Here is a 19,033-nt window from a genome sequence, read left to right on the forward strand (position 1 = left end):
ACCACACCGTTGGTAACTCCACCATGGCCGGTCCCAAGTCCGTGCTGAGAAAGGAGGAGGGTCAATAACCATTGTTCAATGAGCTTTTAGGCAGTTATCTGTGCAAAGGGCTAAAAAGAGATTGTACAGTCCACTTTAGGACTACATTACATGACAGTAATGTTTACTGTACATCTTTTCTCTGCTGTCCTTTCTGGTGTGCGCAGTCTCTACTGTAAAGTGTGGGAAGAGGGTATACCCCTTTACGGAGGACAGACAGCAGTACCTGTTCGCTCAGTGTGATGAATTGTCTGGAAGACCTTACAGTTAGAAAACATACACATGAGGGAACACAAACTTTTTTTTTTTGTCCAGGATTGAGTGTGCTACATAACCTAAGTCTGGAAAGTACTGGGGTTGTGTACACACACAGCCTGACTTACCACACCGTTGGTAACTCCACCATGGCCGGTCCCAAGTCCGTGCTGAGAAAGGAGGAGGGTAGATTTGAAGGGAAAGGGCCAGTAGTACATACCCTAAGTCTCTAAAGGAGTACTGGGGTTGTACACACAGCCTGGCCACTGTAGTGGTTTGGCACTTGTCAATTTTTTTGTCCAGGATTGAGCGTGCTACATAGCCTAAGTCTGGAAAGTACTGGGGTTGTACACACACAGCCTGGCTTACCATACCGTTGGTAACTCCACCATGGCCGGTCCCAAGTCCGTGCTGAGAAAGGAGGAGGGTAGATTTGAAGGGAAATGGCCAGTAGTACAAACCCTAAGTCTCTAAAGGAGTACTGGGGTTGTACACACAGCCTGGCCATTGCAGTGGTTTGACACGTCACACTTTTTGTCCAGGATTGAGTGTGCTACATAATCTAAGTCTGGAAAGTACTGGGGTTGTGTACACACACAGCCTGGCTTACCACACCGTTGGTAACTCCACCATGGCCGGTCCCAAGTCCGTGCTGAGAAAGGAGGAGGGTCAATAACCATTGTTCAATGAGCTTTTAGGCAGTTATCTGTGCAAAGGGCTAAAAAGAGATTGTACAGTCCACTTTAGGACTACATTACATGACAGTAATGTTTACTGTACATCTTTTCTCTGCTGTCCTGTCTGGTGTGCGTAGTCTCTACTGTAAAGTGTGGGAAGAGGGTATACCCCTTTACGGAGGACAGACAGCAGTACCTGTTCGCTCAGTGTGATGAATTGTCTGGAAGACCTTACAGTTAGAAAACATACACATGAGGGAACACAAACTTATTTTTTTTGTCCAGGATTGAGTGTGCTACATAACCTAAGTCTGGAAAGTACTGGGGTTGTGTACACACACAGCCTGGCTTACCACACCGTTGGTAACTCCACCATGGCCGGTCCCAAGTCCGTGCTGAGAAAGGAGGAGGGTCAATAACCATTGTTCAATGAGCTTTTAGGCAGTTATCTGTGCAAAGGGCTAAAAAGAGATTGTACAGTCCACTTTAGGACTACATTACATGACAGTAATGTTTACTGTACATCTTTTCTCTGCTGTCCTGTCTGGTGTGCGTAGTCTCTACAGTAAAGTGTGGGAAGAGGGTATACCCCTTTACGGAGGACAGACAGCAGTACCTGTTCGCTCAGTGTGATGAATTGTCTGGAAGACCTTACAGTTAGAAAACATACACATGAGGGAACACAAACTTTTTTTTTTTTGTCCAGGATTGAGTGTGCTACATAACCTAAGTCTGGAAAGTACTGGGGTTGTGTACACACACAGCCTGGCTTACCACACCGTTGGTAACTCCACCATGGCCGGTCCCAAGTCCGTGCTGAGAAAGGAGGAGGGTAGATTTGAAGGGAAAGGGCCAGTAGTACATACCCTAAGTCTCTAAAGGAGTACTGGGGTTGTACACACAGCCTGGCCACTGTAGTGGTTTGGCACTTGTCAATTTTTTTGTCCAGGATTGAGCGTGCTACATAGCCTAAGTCTGGAAAGTACTGGGGTTGTACACACACAGCCTGGCTTACCATACCGTTGGTAACTCCACCATGGCCGGTCCCAAGTCCGTGCTGAGAAAGGAGGAGGATAGATTTGAAGGGAAATGGCCAGTAGTACAAACCCTAAGTCTCTAAAGGAGTACTGGGGTTGTACACACAGCCTGGCCATTGCAGTGGTTTGACACGTCACACTTTTTGTTCAGGATTGAGTGTGCTACATAATCTAAGTCTGGAAAGTACTGGGGTTGTGTACACACACAGCCTGGCTTACCACACCGTTGGTAACGCCACCATGGCCGGTCCCAAGTCCGTGCTGAGAAAGGAGGAGGGTCAATAACCATTGTTCAATGAGCTTTTAGGCAGTTATCTGTGCAAAGGGCTAAAAAGAGATTGTACAGTCCACTTTAGGACTACATTACATGACAGTAATGTTTACTGTACATCTTTTCTCTGCTGTCCTGTCTGGTGTGCGTAGTCTCTACTGTAAAGTGTGGGAAGAGGGTATACCCCTTTACGGAGGACAGACAGCAGTACCTGTTCGCTCAGTGTGATGAATTGTCTGGAAGACCTTACAGTTAGAAAACATACACATGAGGGAACACAAACTTATTTTTTTTGTCCAGGATTGAGTGTGCTACATAACCTAAGTCTGGAAAGTACTGGGGTTGTGTACACACACAGCCTGGCTTACCACACCGTTGGTAACTCCACCATGGCCGGTCCCAAGTCCGTGCTGAGAAAGGAGGAGGGTCAATAACCATTGTTCAATGAGCTTTTAGGCAGTTATCTGTGCAAAGGGCTAAAAAGAGATTGTACAGTCCACTTTAGGACTACATTACATGACAGTAATGTTTACTGTACATCTTTTCTCTGCTGTCCTGTCTGGTGTGCGTAGTCTCTACTGTAAAGTGTGGGAAGAGGGTATACCCCTTTACGGAGGACAGACAGCAGTACCTGTTCGCTCAGTGTGATGAATTGTCTGGAAGACCTTACAGTTAGAAAACATACACATGAGGGAACACAAACTTTTTTTTTTTGTCCAGGATTGAGTGTGCTACATAACCTAAGTCTGGAAAGTACTGGGGTTGTGTACACACACAGCCTGGCTTACCACACCGTTGGTAAGTCCACCATGGCCGGTCCCAAGTCCGTGCTGAGAAAGGAGGAGGGTAGATTTGAAGGGAAATGGCCAGTAGTACAAACCCTAAGTCTCTAAAGGAGTACTGGGGTTGTACACACAGCCTGGCCACTGCAGTGGTTTGACACTTGTCAAACTTTTTGTCCAGGATTGAGTGTGCTACACAACCTAAGTCTGGAAAGTACTGGGGTTGTGTACACACAGCCTGGCTTACCACACCGTTGGTAACTCCACCATGGCCGGTCCCAAGTCCGTGCTGAGAAAGGAGGAGGGTAGATTTGAAGGGAAAGGGCCAGTAGTACATACCCTAAGTCTCTAAAGGAGTACTGGGGTTGTACACACAGCCTGGCCACTGTAGTGGTTTGGCACTTGTCAATTTTTTTGTCCAGGATTGAGCGTGCTACATAGCCTAAGTCTGGAAAGTACTGGGGTTGTACACACACAGCCTGGCTTACCACACCGTTGGTAACTCCACCATGGCCGGTCCCAAGTCCGTGCTGAGAAAGGAGGAGGGTAGATTTGAAGGGAAATGGCCAGTAGTACAAACCCTAAGTCTCTAAAGGAGTACTGGGGTTGTACACACAGCCTGGCCACTGCAGTGGTTTGACACTTGTCAAACTTTTTGTCCAGGATTGAGTGTGCTACACAACCTAAGTCTGGAAAGTACTGGGGTTGTGTACACACAGCCTGGCTTACCACACCGTTGGTAACTCCACCATGGCCGGTCCCAAGTCCGTGCTGAGAAAGGAGGAGGGTAGATTTGAAGGGAAAGGGCCAGTAGTACATACCCTAAGTCTCTAAAGGAGTACTGGGGTTGTACACACAGCCTGGCCACTGCAGTGGTTTGACACGTCACACTTTTTGTCCAGGATTGAGTGTGCTACATAACCTAAGTCTGGAAAGTACTGGGGTTGTGTACACACACAGCTTGGCTTACCACACCGTTGGTAACTCCACCATGGCCGGTCCCAAGTCCGTGCTGAGAAAGGAGGAGTGTCAATAACCATTGTTCAATAAGCTTTTAGGCAGTTATCTGTGCAAAGGGCTAAAAAGAGATTGTACAGTCCACTTTAGGACTACATTACATGACAGTAATGTTTACTGTACATCTTTTCTCTGCTGTCCTGTCTGGTGTGCGTAGTCTCTACTGTAAAGTGTGGGAAGAGGGTATACCCCTTTACGGAGGACAGACAGCAGTACCTGTTCGCTCAGTGTGATGAATTGTCTGGAAGACCTTACAGTTAGAAAACATACACATGAGGGAACACAAACTTATTTTTTTTGTCCAGGATTGAGTGTGCTACATAACCTAAGTCTGGAAAGTACTGGGGTTGTGTACACACACAGCCTGGCTTACCACACCGTTGGTAACTCCACCATGGCCGGTCCCAAGTCCGTGCTGAGAAAGGAGGAGGGTAGATTTGAAGAGAAAGGGCCAGTAGTACATACCCTAAGTCTCTAAAGGAGTACTGGGGTTGTACACACAGCCTGGCCACTGTAGTGGTTTGGCACTTGTCAATTTTTTTGTCCAGGATTGAGCGTGCTACATAGCCTAAGTCTGGAAAGTACTGGGGTTGTACACACACAGCCTGGCTTACCACACCGTTGGTAACTCCACCATGGCCGGTCCCAAGTCCGTGCTGAGAAAGGAGGAGGGTAGATTTGAAGGGAAAGGGCCAGTAGTACATACCCTAAGTCTCTAAAGGAGTACTGGGGTTGTACACATAGCCTGGCCACTGCAGTGGTTTGACACGTCACACTTTTTGTCCAGGATTGAGTGTGCTACATAACCTAAGTCTGGAAAGTACTGGGGTTGTGTACACACACAGCTTGGCTTACCACACCGTTGGTAACTCCACCATGGCCGGTCCCAAGTCCGTGCTGAGAAAGGAGGAGTGTCAATAACCATTGTTCAATGAGCTTTTAGGCAGTTATCTGTGCAAAGGGCTAAAAAGAGATTGTACAGTCCACTTTAGGACTACATTACATGACAGTAATGTTTACTGTACATCTTTTCTCTGCTGTCCTGTCTGGTGTGCGTAGTCTCTACTGTAAAGTGTGGGAAGAGGGTATACCCCTTTACGGAGGACAGACAGCAGTACCTGTTCGCTCAGTGTGATGAATTGTCTGGAAGACCTTACAGTTAGAAAACATACACATGAGGGAACACAAACTTTTTTTTTTTTGTCCAGGATTGAGTGTGCTACATAACCTATGTCTGGAAAGTACTGGGGTTGTGTACACACACAGCCTGGCTTACCACACCATTGGTAACTCCACCATGGCCGGTCCCAAGTCCGTGCTGAGAAAGGAGGAGGGTAGATTTGAAGGGAAAGGGCCAGTAGTACATACCCTAAGTCTCTAAAGGAGTACTGGGGTTGTACACACAGCCTGGCCACTGCAGTGGTTTGACACGTCACACTTTTTGTCCAGGATTGAGTGTGCTACATAACCTAAGTCTGGAAAGTACTTGGGTTGTGTACACACACAGCTTGGCTTACCACACCGTTGGTAACTCCACCATGGCCGGTCCCAAGTCCGTGCTGAGAAAGGAGGAGTGTCAATAACCATTGTTCAATGAGCTTTTAGGCAGTTATCTGTGCAAAGGGCTAAAAAGAGATTGTACAGTCCACTTTAGGACTACATTACATGACAGTAATGTTTACTGTACATCTTTTCTCTGCTGTCCTGTCTGGTGTGCGTAGTCTCTACTGTAAAGTGTGGGAAGAGGGTATACCCCTTTACGGAGGACAGACAGCAGTACCTGTTCGCTCAGTGTGATGAATTGTCTGGAAGACCTTACAGTTAGAAAACATACACATGAGGGAACACAAACTTTTTTTTTTTGTCCAGGATTGAGTGTGCTACATAACCTAAGTCTGGAAAGTACTGGGGTTGTGTACACACACAGCCTGGCTTACCACACACCGTTGGTAACTCCACCATGGCCGGTCCCAAGTCCGTGCTGAGAAAGGAGGAGGGTAGATTTGAAGGGAAAGGGCCAGTAGTACATACCCTAAGTCTCTAAAGGAGTACTGGGGTTGTACACACAGCCTGGCCACTGTAGTGGTTTGGCACTTGTCAATTTTTTTGTCCAGGATTGAGCGTGCTACATAGCCTAAGTCTGGAAAGTACTGGGGTTGTACACACACAGCCTGGCTTACCACACCGTTGGTAACTCCACCATGGCCGGTCCCAAGTCCGTGCTGAGAAAGGAGGAGGGTAGATTTGAAGGGAAAGGGCCAGTAGTACATACCCTAAGTCTCTAAAGGAGTACTGGGGTTGTACACACAGCCTGGCCACTGCAGTGGTTTGACACGTCACACTTTTTGTCCAGGATTGAGTGTGCTACATAACCTAAGTCTGGAAAGTACTGGGGTTGTGTACACACACAGCTTGGCTTACCACACCGTTGGTAACTCCACCATGGCCGGTCCCAAGTCCGTGCGAGAAAGGAGGAGTGTCAATAACCATTGTTCAATGAGCTTTTAGGCAGTTATCTGTGCAAAGGGCTAAAAAGAGATTGTACAGTCCACTTTAGGACTACATTACATGACAGTAATTTTTACTGTACATCTTTTCTCTGCTGTCCTGTCTGGTGTGCGTAGTCTCTACTGTAAAGTGTGGGAAGAGGGTATACCCCTTTACGGAGGACAGACAGCAGTACCTGTTCGCTCAGTGTGATGAATTGTCTGGAAGACCTTACAGTTAGAAAACATACACATGAGGGAACACAAACTTATTTTTTTTGTCCAGGATTGAGTGTGCTACATAACCTAAGTCTGGAAAGTACTGGGGTTGTACACACACAGCCTGGCTTACCACACCGTTGGTAACTCCACCATGGCCGGTCCCAAGTCCGTGCTGAGAAAGGAGGAGGGTAGAATTGAAGGGAAATGGCCAGTAGTACAAACCCTAAGTCTCTAAAGGAGTACTGGGGTTGTACACACAGCCTGGCCACTGTAGTGGTTTGGCACTTGTCAATTTTTTTGTCCAGGATTGAGCGTGCTACATAGCCTAAGTCTGGAAAGTACTGGGGTTGTACACACACAGCCTGGCTTACCACACCGTTGGTAACTCCACCATGGCCGGTCCCAAGTCCGTGCTGAGAAAGGAGGAGGGTAGATTTGAAGGGAAAGGGCCAGTAGTACATACCCTAAGTCTCTAAAGGAGTACTGGGGTTGTACACACAGCCTGGCCACTGTAGTGGTTTGGCACTTGTCAATTTTTTTGTCCAGGATTGAGCGTGCTACATAGCCTAAGTCTGGAAAGTACTGGGGTTGTACACACACAGCCTGGCTTACCACACCGTTGGTAACTCCACCATGGCCGGTCCCAAGTCCGTGCTGAGAAAGGAGGAGGGTAGATTTGAAGGGAAAGGGCCAGTAGTACATACCCTAAGTCTCTAAAGGAGTACTGGGGTTGTACACACAGCCTGGCCACTGCAGTGGTTTGACACGTCACACTTTTTGTCCAGGATTGAGTGTGCTACATAACCTAAGTCTGGAAAGTACTGGGGTTGTGTACACACACAGCTTGGCTTACCACACCGTTGGTAACTCCACCATGGCCGGTCCCAAGTCCGTGCTGAGAAAGGAGGAGTGTCAATAACCATTGTTCAATGAGCTTTTAGGCAGTTATCTGTGCAATGGGCTAAAAAGAGATTGTACAGTCCACTTTAGGACTACATTACATGACAGTAATGTTTACTGTACATCTTTTCTCTGCTGTCCTGTCTGGTGTGCGTAGTCTCTACTGTAAAGTGTGGGAAGAGGGTATACCCCTTTACGGAGGACAGACAGCAGTACCTGTTCGCTCAGTGTGATGAATTGTCTGGAAGACCTTACAGTTAGAAAACATACACATGAGGGAACACAAACTTATTTTTTTTGTCCAGGATTGAGTGTGCTACATAACCTAAGTCTGGAAAGTACTGGGGTTGTACACACACAGCCTGGCTTACCACACCGTTGGTAACTCCACCATGGCCGGTCCCAAGTCCGTGCTGAGAAAGGAGGAGGGTAGATTTGAAGGGAAATGGCCAGTAGTACAAACCCTAAGTCTCTAAAGGAGTACTGGGGTTGTACACACAGCCTGGCCACTGTAGTGGTTTGGCACTTGTCAATTTTTTTGTCCAGGATTGAGCGTGCTACATAGCCTAAGTCTGGAAAGTACTGGGGTTGTACACACACAGCCTGGCTTACCACACCGTTGGTAACTCCACCATGGCCGGTCCCAAGTCCGTGCTGAGAAAGGAGGAGGGTAGATTTGAAGGGAAAGGGCCAGTAGTACATACCCTAAGTCTCTAAAGGAGTACTGGGGTTGTACACACAGCCTGGCCACTGTAGTGGTTTGGCACTTGTCAATTTTTTTGTCCAGGATTGAGCGTGCTACATAGCCTAAGTCTGGAAAGTACTGGGGTTGTACACACACAGCCTGGCTTACCACACCGTTGGTAACTCCACCATGGCCGGTCCCAAGTCCGTGCTGAGAAAGGAGGAGGGTAGATTTGAAGGGAAAGGGCCAGTAGTACATACCCTAAGTCTCTAAAGGAGTACTGGGGTTGTACACACAGCCTGGCCACTGCAGTGGTTTGACACGTCACACTTTTTGTCCAGGATTGAGTGTGCTACATAACCTAAGTCTGGAAAGTACTGGGGTTGTGTACACACACAGCTTGGCTTACCACACCGTTGGTAACTCCACCATGGCCGGTCCCAAGTCCGTGCTGAGAAAGGAGGAGTGTCAATAACCATTGTTCAATGAGCTTTTTTTTTTTTTTTTTTTTTTTTTTTTAATTGTTTATTTATAAAGTTTTTTCCAAAAAAAGAAAAAGGTACAATACAGTATAAAGAAAAAGCATTTCAACTTTCGATAATACAAAGCCATGTATATAGAAACGTACAAAATTGAGCGTACATACAGGTATGTTCATAAAGTAAGCATCTTCCAACCATGGATCATTCAAGTGCAATTAGCATACCATAGCATGTGATAAATGAAAGCGGAAGAGGATATATAGTTACGTATAACAACAATACAGGAAAAAAAAAAAAAAAGAAAGAAAAAGATAGCAGGGTACAACTTAATCAGACGTTTGCATCATGGGAATCAGGAGGTTTAAGGGTTAGTAGACTCAAGGGGGAACTCAGAGTCGTCCCATTTCTTCCATATTTTATAAAAAGAGGGTAGTGTATCTTCCGTTTTAGCAGTCAAGTGTTCTATCCTACGTATATCTGCCATTATGGAAAGAAAAAGATGGAATGTGGGGGGAGTGGTGGATAGCCAATGTCTAGGAATTGCTCTCTTAGCGGCCAGAAGGATAAAGGACATCAGGTTGCGCGAGGGTTTAGACAGTCTCGGAAAAGGAAGGCCTAGAAGGAAGTGCATGGGATTCAGAGGGATAGGTGACATTAGTACCTTTTGTAAAAGATCCTGAATTTTAGTCCAATAAGGGCTAATAAAGGGGCATTCCCAAAATATATGGAAATGAGAACCTACAGACTCGCCGCATCTCCAGCAAATATTGGAGATGGCTGGGTTGCGAGCATGCAGCAAGTCTGGGGTCCTGTACCAAAACATCAAGATCTTAATAGCGGTTTCCCTCTGCACTACACAACGTGACGTTTTGGATGTAGATTCCCATATTTTACCCCAGTCTAATAGAGAGATTGGTCGTTGCAGTATGCGGGACCATTTTTTCATGTAATTATGAGTGAGTTCCGTTAGAGGTGGGGTTTCCTGTAGGATTTTGTATATAGAGGAAATCTGTTTGGTTTCATAGGGGCCGTTGGCACACAGGGCCTCAAAATCAGTCGGTTTCTCCAAAGAAAGAGAGGGGGAGTTAGAGTGGAAGAAATGTTTAAACTGTAGGTATGAGTATAGAAGGGAGGCAGGCAAGTCATATTTTGTTTGCAGATCCGAGAAAGGCATAAGTTTACGTGTAGCCGGATGTACGAGATGTCGCAACTGAAAGATTCCCGCCTGCGTCCAGGGAAGCATCCTTGTATAAGACAGACCATCGGGTATATCCGGGTTAAAGAGTACATTTAGAAATGGGGGACATTTAGAGGATAGGGAAAACTGCTCCGCACATCTCTTCCAAATGGAAAGGGTGAAAAGCATTGGTGCTAGGCATAAGGATCGCAATTGAGGCATAAATTTAGCAGAGGAAGGCCATAACAAATAGCACGGGTGTACTGGAACAGTGACCCCCATCTCAATCTCAGCCCACCTGCTCGGAGCCTTTCTAGAGATCCAGGAAGTCAATACCCGGAGGTGAGAGGCGTAATAGTATTTAATGATATCTGGCGCCGCCAGTCCACCTCTGGACTTTAAAGAGTAGACTACGGAGCGTGCAATCCTATGGGATGCATTATTCCATATGAACTTGAGGCATTTTCTTTGGATAAGTTTCAATTGCGACATTGGGACTGGGATAGGAAGTGTTTCAAATAAATACAGTAATTTAGGAAGTATTGACATCTTAAGGACATTAATTCTACCGAGGAGAGAAATAGGAAGAGGGGACCACAGATTTAAGAGACGGGTTATTTCTGCAAACATGGGAGGAAAATTTGCTTGATAGAGGGAGTCGTACGAGGAAGTAAGATGAACTCCTAAGTACTTCAAGGAAGAAGGGCACCAACGATAGCTAAAGGAGCATTGGAGGGTGTCAAGCAATGCTGGTGAAATGTTAATGGGTAGACCTTCTGTTTTTGACTGGTTGATTTTAAACCCTGAGAGAGAACCAAAGGTGGAGAGAATTGTCTGAAGGGAAGGCAAGGATGTGAGGGGATGGGTGAGTGTCAGTAAAATATCGTCAGCAAAAAGTGATAGTTTGTATTCTTGTTGTCGCAACGATACCCCCCGGATGTCTGGGTGAGACCTGATGGCTGAAGCTAGAGGTTCTAAGCTTAGAATAAACAACAGGGGTGACAAAGGGCACCCCTGTCTAGTGCCATTGGTGAGGGGGAACCGCTGCGACAAGTATGAGGACAATTGAACCTGAGAGGAAGGTGTAGAGTATACAGCTTGCAAGGCTTGTATAAAGGGTCCTGAGAATCCGTATCTGGAAAGGGCTGCAAACATAAACGCCCAACTTAGGCGGTCAAAAGCCTTTTGTGCATCTAGGCTTAGGACAATGGCGGATTGCTTGGTTTTAGTCAAAAGATCTATCAGGTCTATAGTCCGTCGTGTATTATCACCTGCATGTCGCGTTGGGACAAAGCCTACTTGGTCTCTGTGAATCAACCTCGGTAGTAGTGGGGAAAGTCTGTTGGCCAGTAGTTTAGTGAAGATCTTATAATCCGAATTTAATAACGCAATAGGGCGATAATTATCTGGGAGTGACGGATCTTTACCCGGTTTAGGAATGACGGTTATGTGTGCATGTAGGAACTGTGAATGTGGGACAGAACCTTTGAGCAAAGAGGAAAATAAAGTCTGCAAGTAGGGATTTAGAATTGGAGCAAAGATTTTGTAGTAAATATAAGGGAGTCCGTCCGGGCCCGGGGATTTGTGAGCCGGCAAGGCTTTAATCACCCCCGCTATCTCATCCACAGTAATAGGGGCGTTGAGCGTGGAGTTTTGTTCAGTGGACAGTTTGGGTAGGTCTATGGAGGACATAAAATCATCAAATTTTGTCTGGGAGAATTGGGACGTAGAATCTGAACTTAAGCAGTTATAAAGTTTCTTGTAAAATTCACCAAATACCTGGGACATAGCCTTAGGGCAGTGGGTAGGAGTGCCGTCTGATCGCATCAAATGGTCAGGTATCGAAAGGAAGGGGCGTGATTTCAGTCTATTAACAAGCATTCTATGTGGCTTGTTTGCAAATTCATAGAACTTTTGCCTGGCCCATAGCATAGATTTGGAAATCCTGTTCATGTCAAAAGATTTGATGCGGTTCCGGAGAGAGGTAACTACTCTCAGTCGTTCCACCGTGGGGGAGTTGAGTAGGTGCATCTCTGCGATTTTCAGTTGAGCAAGGAGATCAGTTTTGAGTTTGATGGAGTCCCGCTTAAGGCGGGATCCCGCAGAGATGCATTCACCCCTGAAAAAAGCCTTATGGGCCTCCCACAAGGTGGAAACCTCTGCAACCGATCCATCATTTAGGTGGAAAAATTCAGATAGTTTTTGATGCAATTGGGTTTGGATTATTGGGTCTTTAATCAGAGATTCATTAAGACGCCAATGGCAGGTCTTGGGGGTGGAGGCTGTCAAGACAAAGTCAAGTTCAATGGGTGCATGATCCGACCAAGTAATGGGGTTGATCTCAGAAGAGACAATATATGGAAGGAGAGGGGCAGTTACAAAGAAGTGGTCCAATCTGGAATACATCTTGTGAGCAGGAGAGTAAAACGTATAGCTTGTCTGAGTAGGGTGTTTCACTCTCCATGTGTCAAAGAGGTTGTGCGATCTAGTTAGTTTACGGAATGAGGAGGAGAGCTTCTGGACCGCGGGCCGTGGGGTGTCTTGAAATAGGGCTCGTCTATCCTTAGTCGGGGACATGCACACATTGAAATCTCCCCCTATAATCATAAATGGTTGAGAAAACGATTGGAGTTTCTCCAAAACTTTTGTAATAAAACCAATCTGACCCACGTTTGGAGCATATATGTTAGCTAAAATGAATTGAGTGTTCAGATGACTACAACTCAGGAGCACAAAACGACCGTGTGGATCCAGATAGGAAGAGAGAATGCGTAGCGGGCAAGAACGTTTAATAAGAATTGCCACACCAGCCTTCCCAGAGGGATCAGAGGCTAAATAGGCCAAAGGAAAATGCTTAGATGCGAATTTAAAGGATCCACCCGGTCTGAAGTGGGTCTCCTGGACCATGATCACCTCCGCATTGGAGGTCCTGAACTCCTTCAGAGCCTGCCATCTCTTGCTGATGGAATTCAGGCCCTTCACATTACAGGAGTATATTCTAAGAGCCATAGTAAATCAGACTCGTGTATAGCTAGCGTACCATAGTTTGTAAACCGACAGTAATATAACCTTAGTGCAACATGTACATTAACAAGTAAATATTCGAGTTGAAATGGTATCATAAAAGAAACATTGGTGACCAAAAAAGGGTCAGAAAACAGGCTTCCGTGAAGTGGGAATGAGAATCTATCAAAAAAAAGAGAAAAAAAAAAGAAGAAAAAAACAACGGAAAAAATAATTTGAAAACATTTTTGGAGACCCTGAAGAAAAAAAAACTTCAGGGAACCCAGGCAGCAGCCTGGGGTATTAGTAAGGGACATGGCATACCATGCGAACCGACGGTAGATTCCCGTCTCTTCAAAGAAAAAAAGTCAGCTCCGTTCAATGGATGGTTAGCAGTTAAACAAAAGGATTGTGAGCCATTGTAAGATTGGTAAGGTTGGGAAATGCTCAAGAGAGCCTTGAAGAGGGAGCCCCCTCAGGTAGGAAATCTGGCAGGATTAGCTCGTTGAGGAGTGGAGAAGGACTTCTGCGGCCGCCGACGTACGGGGGTCCATATCTTGGCTGGTGTCGTCAGAGGCTTGGGGTTTTGGATGGGAAGCTGTAAGTCCTCCTCAGGGATGGGTGGGAGACCTAGGTTACGAATGAAGGCTTCGCTTTCAGAAAGGTCACGTAGGGAGAATTGGGCGCCATCTTTAGATACAGAGAGACGAAATGGAAACCCCCAGCGGTAAGGCACTTGATGGTTTTGTAAGTGCGTGGTAACTGGGCGGAAGCTGCGTCTCTTCGCCAGGGTGATAGGGGAGAGGTCGCTGAAAATTTGAATCTTGGCTTGTTTAAAGTCAATGCGAGACTTGTTGCGAGTTGCGGTAGTGAGGGCTTCCTTACTCTCATAATAATGAAAACGGACAATGACGTCCCTGGGGTTAGAGCCGAGCGGAGGTTTAGGAGCCAGAGATCTGTGAGCCCGGTCAAGACGCCAATCGATATCTGGGATGTGGGGGGCCAAGGTGACAAATAGGCTTAGGAGGTATGGGCGGAGTTCTTTATCACTGATAGCCTCAGGTACTCCCCGGATTCTTAGGTTCTGACGCCTTTCTCTGTTCTCCAAGTCCTCTTGTTGGAGCTGGAGTTGGGAGGCCGTGTGCTTCATAGCGGCATTGTCTTCCTCCAGAGCGTGTACATATTGGGTCAACTCGTCGAATTTGTTCTCCAGGGTGTCTGTACGTTCTCCAAGTTGATCTATTTCCCCACGGAGTTCGTGTGCTATTTTACCCACCTCTCTAGTTATGTTATGGGTCAGGTCCTGGAGCAGTGATTGAAGCTTAAGGTCCAACACAGCTACTGTCACCATAGCTGATGTATCGGAAAGTTGTGTTGGGTGGGACCTGAGGTCCGTCTGAGGTGGTTGTTCGGCTGTGGGGAGGGAGTCGGTAGGGACTGGTGAAGACGACGCAGCATTCGGGGTTGGGGATTGTGACTTATACAGGAAGCGCTCCATGGTTTTATTAGGTGATGGCGGGATAAATCCACGGTAAATTTCTTTCTGGAAACCAATCTTTCCCATAAGCAGCTCGGAAGTAGCTGACCAGCTGTGGTGTCGCTCCTGGATCTAAAGAAGCTGTGGACGCTGTACAGGAGCTGCAAATGTAGGGACGGGGACCGAAAGTCTACATGACTTCCATCCTACATGTCACGCCTGAGACCCCTCAGTACCAGAGACCCTGCGTGGGGCGATTCAGACCCGGAGGAGTTAGGAAGGGTCCTAAAGGCCTGTAGCCGGGTGGAGCAAGATGGCCGATGTATGTGGTTATGGGGTAAAAAAACCCTATCTGCACTGATACAGGGTAAGTTGCCAGCAGGATACCTTGAGACAGGCCAGTGTCTGGTGCTGTATAATCGGGATGGTCCAGGGAAGGCAAAGCAATGAGGCTGATAACTCGTGTCAGGGTGTAGCAAGATGGCTGCTTCCTACCTATGTCCTGGCTGACCGACGTAGTAGGCTTGGGAGCAGAATCCGCGGTCCCACCGACCACGTGGGAAGGGGTGCCCAGCTGTAGAGCAGTCCAGAAAGGAGATGCAGGTGTAGGGGAGCCGGTGGATCCAGAGAACAGCGGAGGAGTTGCTGCTGGGTGGGCCAAGATGGCCGTCGTTTCCCTCAAACAGGCCGGAGCTGCGGAATCCACTCCAGGCGGCCTGGCTCTAGGAGATCGCCGTGTACCCGAGCCTCAGCGGACCCCCGGCAGGCCGAAAAACAGCCACGAGAGAGCCCGGATGGCAGGAGGCAGCGGCGTCCGTTCCGCGGGGTGTACCAAGATGGCCGCCGTATGCTCCGACTAGGCCGAAGCCGCGGACTCGCGCAGCAGCGGCCGCGGCGAGTGCGCGAACCGCGTCTCCGGTGCCCAGAGGTCCACAGATACCGAGGGATCCGCACCGAGGACCAGGTAAGGACAGAGGGACCCGAGAATCCACCACTTAGGCCCTCGGAATGCCGGAGCTCACAGCCAGAGCGTCCACTCAGCACAACGTCCGGCCACGCCCCTCGTTCAATGAGCTTTTAGGCAGTTATCTGTGCAAAGGGCTAAAAAGAGATTGTACAGTCCACTTTAGGACTACATTACATGACAGTAATGTTTACTGTACATCTTTTCTCTGCTGTCCCGTCTAGTGTGCGTAGTCTCTACTGTAAAGTGTGGGAAGAGGGTATACCCCTTTACGGAGGACAGACAGCAGTACCTGTTCGCTCAGTGTGATGAATTGTCTGGAAGACCTTACAGTTAGAAAACATACACATGAGGGAACACAAACTTATTTTTTTTGTCCAGGATTGAGTGTGCTACATAACCTAAGTCTGGAAAGTACTGGGGTTGTGTACACACACAGCCTGGCTTACCACACCGTTGGTAACTCCACCATGGCCGGTCCCAAGTCCGTGCTGAGAAAGGAGGAGGGTAGATTTGAAGGGAAAGGGCCAGTAGTACATACCCTAAGTCTCTAAAGGTGTACTGGGGTTGTACACACAGCCTGGCCACTGTAGTGGTTTGGCACTTGTCAATTTTTTTGTCCAGGATTGAGCGTGCTACATAGCCTAAGTCTGGAAAGTACTGGGGTTGTACACACACAGCCTGGCTTACCACACCGTTGGTAACTCCACCATGGCCGGTCCCAAGTCCGTGCTGAGAAAGGAGGAGGGTAGATTTGAAGGGAAATGGCCAGTAGTACAAACCCTAAGTCTCTAAAGGAGTACTGGGGTTGTACACACAGCCTGGCCACTGCAGTGGTTTGACACTTGTCAAACTTTTTGTCCAGGATTGAGTGTGCTACACAACCTAAGTCTGGAAAGTACTGGGGTTGTGTACACACATAGCCTGGCTTACCACACCGTTGGTAACTCCACCATGGCCGGTCCCAAGTCCGTGCTGAGAAAGGAGGAGGGTAGATTTGAAGGGAAAGGGCCAGTAGTACATACCCTAAGTCTCTGAAGGAGTACTGGGGTTGTACACACAGCCTCACCATTGCAGTGGTTTGACACGTCACACCTTTTGTCCAGGATTGAGTGTGCTACATAACCTAAGTCTGGAAAGTACTGGGGTTGTGTACACACACAGCCTGGCTTACCACACCGTTGGTAACTCCACCATGGCCGGTCCCAAGTCCGTGCTGAGAAAGGAGGAGGGTAGATTTGAAGGGAAAGGGCCAGTAGTACATACCCTAAGTCTCTAAAGGAGTACTGGGGTTGTACACACAGCCTGGCCACTGTAGTGGTTTGGCACTTGTCAATTTTTTTGTCCAGGATTGAGCGTGCTACATAGCCTAAGTCTGGAAAGTACTGGGGTTGTACACACACAGCCTGGCTTACCACACCGTTGGTAACTCCACCATGGCCGGTCCCAAGTCCGTGCTGAGAAAGGAGGAGGGTAGATTTGAAGGGAAAGGGCCAGTAGTACATACCCTAGGTCTCTAAAGGAGTACTGGGGTTGTACACACAGCCTGGCCATTGCAGTGGTTTGACACGTCACACTTTTTGTCCAGGATTGAGTGTGCTACATAACCTAAGTCTAGAAAGTACTGGGGTTGTGTACACACACAGCTTGGCTTACCACACCGTTGGTAACTCCACCATGGCCGGTCCCAAGTCCGTGCTGAGAAAGGAGGAGTGTCAATAACCATTGTTCAATGAGCTTTTAGGCAGTTATCTGTGCAAAGGGCTAAAAAGAGATTGTACAGTCCACTTTAGGACTACATTACATGACAGTAATGTTTACTGTACATCTTTTCTCTGCTGTCCTGTCTGGTGTGCGTAGTCTCTACTGTAAAGTGTGGGAAGAGGGTATACCCCTTTACGGAGGACAGACAGCAGTACCTAATCGCTCAGTGTGATGAATTGTCTGGAAGACCTTACAGTTAGAAAACATACACATGAGGGAACACAAACTTATTTTTTTTGTCCAGGATTGAGTGTGCTACATAACCTAAGTCTGGAAAGTACTGGGGTTGTGTACACACACAGCCTGGCTTACCACACCGTTGGTAACTCCACCATGGCCGGTCCCAAGTCCGTGCTGAGAAAGGAGGAGGGTAGATTTGAAGGGAAAGGGCCAGTAGTACATACCCTAAGTCTCTAAAGGAGTACTGGGGTTGTACACACAGCCTGGCCACTGTAGTGGTTTGGCACTTGTCAATTTTTTTGTCCAGGATTGAGCGTGCTACATAGCCTAAGTCTGGAAAGTACTGGGGTTGTACACACACAGCCTGGCTTACCACACCGTTGGTAACTCCACCATGGCCGGTCCCAAGTCCGTGCTGAGAAAGGAGGAGGGTAGATTTGAAGGGAAAGGGCCAGTAGTACATACCCTAAGTCTCTAAAGGAGTACTGGGGTTGTACACACAGCCTGGCCACTGCAGTGGTTTGACACGTCACACTTTTTGTCCAGGATTGAGTGTGCTACATAACCTAAGTCTGGAAAGTATTGGGTTTGTGTACACACACAGCTTGGCTTACCACACCGTTGGTAACTCCACCATGGCCGGTCCCAAGTCCGTGCTGAGAAAGGAGGAGTGTCAATAACCATTGTTCAATGAGCTTTTAGGCAGTTATCTGTGCAAAGGGCTAAAAAGAGATTGTACAGTCCACTTTAGGACTACATTACATGACAGTAATGTTTACTGTACATCTTTTCTCTGCTGTCCCGTCTAGTGTGCGTAGTCTCTACTGTAAAGTGTAGGAAGAGGGTATACCCCTTTACGGAGGACAGACAGTAGTACCTGTTCGCTCAGTGTGGTGAATTGTCTGGAAGACCTTACAGTTAGAAAACATACACATGAGGGAACACACTTGTCAAACTTTTTTTTTTTGTCCAGGATTGAGTGTGCTACATAACCTAAGTCTGGAAAGTACTGGGGTTGTACACACACAGCCTGGCTTACCACACTGTTGGTAACTCCACCATGGCCGGTCCCAAGTCCGTGCTGAGAAAGGAGGAGGGTAGATTTGAAGGGAAAGGGCCAGTAGTACATACCCTAAGTCTCTAAAGGAGTACTGGGGATGTACACACAGCCTGGCCACTGCAGTGGTTTGACACGTTACACTTTTTGTCCAGGATTGAGTGTGCTACATAACCTAAGTCTGGAAAGTACTGAGGTTGTGTACACACACAGCCTGGCTTACCACACCGTTGGTAACTCCACCATGGCCGGTCCCAAGTCCGTGCTTAGAAAGGAGGACGGTCAATAACCATTGTTCAATGAGCTTTTAGGCAGTTATCTGTGCAAAGGGCTAAAAAGAGATTGTACAGTCCACTTTAGGACTACATTACATGACAGTAATGTTTACTGTACATCTTTTCTCTGCTGTCCTGTCTGGTGTGCGTAGTCTCTACTGTAAAGTGTGGGAAGAGGGTATACCCCTTTACGGAGGACAGACAGCAGTACCTGTTCGCTCAGGCCGCGTACACACGCGCGCACTGTTCGCCCAACTTTGTCCGTCAAACAGTTTCGGCAAAC

Source organism: Lithobates pipiens, unplaced genomic scaffold (assembly GCF_037356315.1).
Source record: "Lithobates pipiens isolate NorthernLeopardFrog02 unplaced genomic scaffold, aLitPip1_a1.2 Scaffold_51, whole genome shotgun sequence".
Lineage (NCBI taxonomy): Eukaryota > Metazoa > Chordata > Amphibia > Anura > Ranidae > Lithobates > Lithobates pipiens.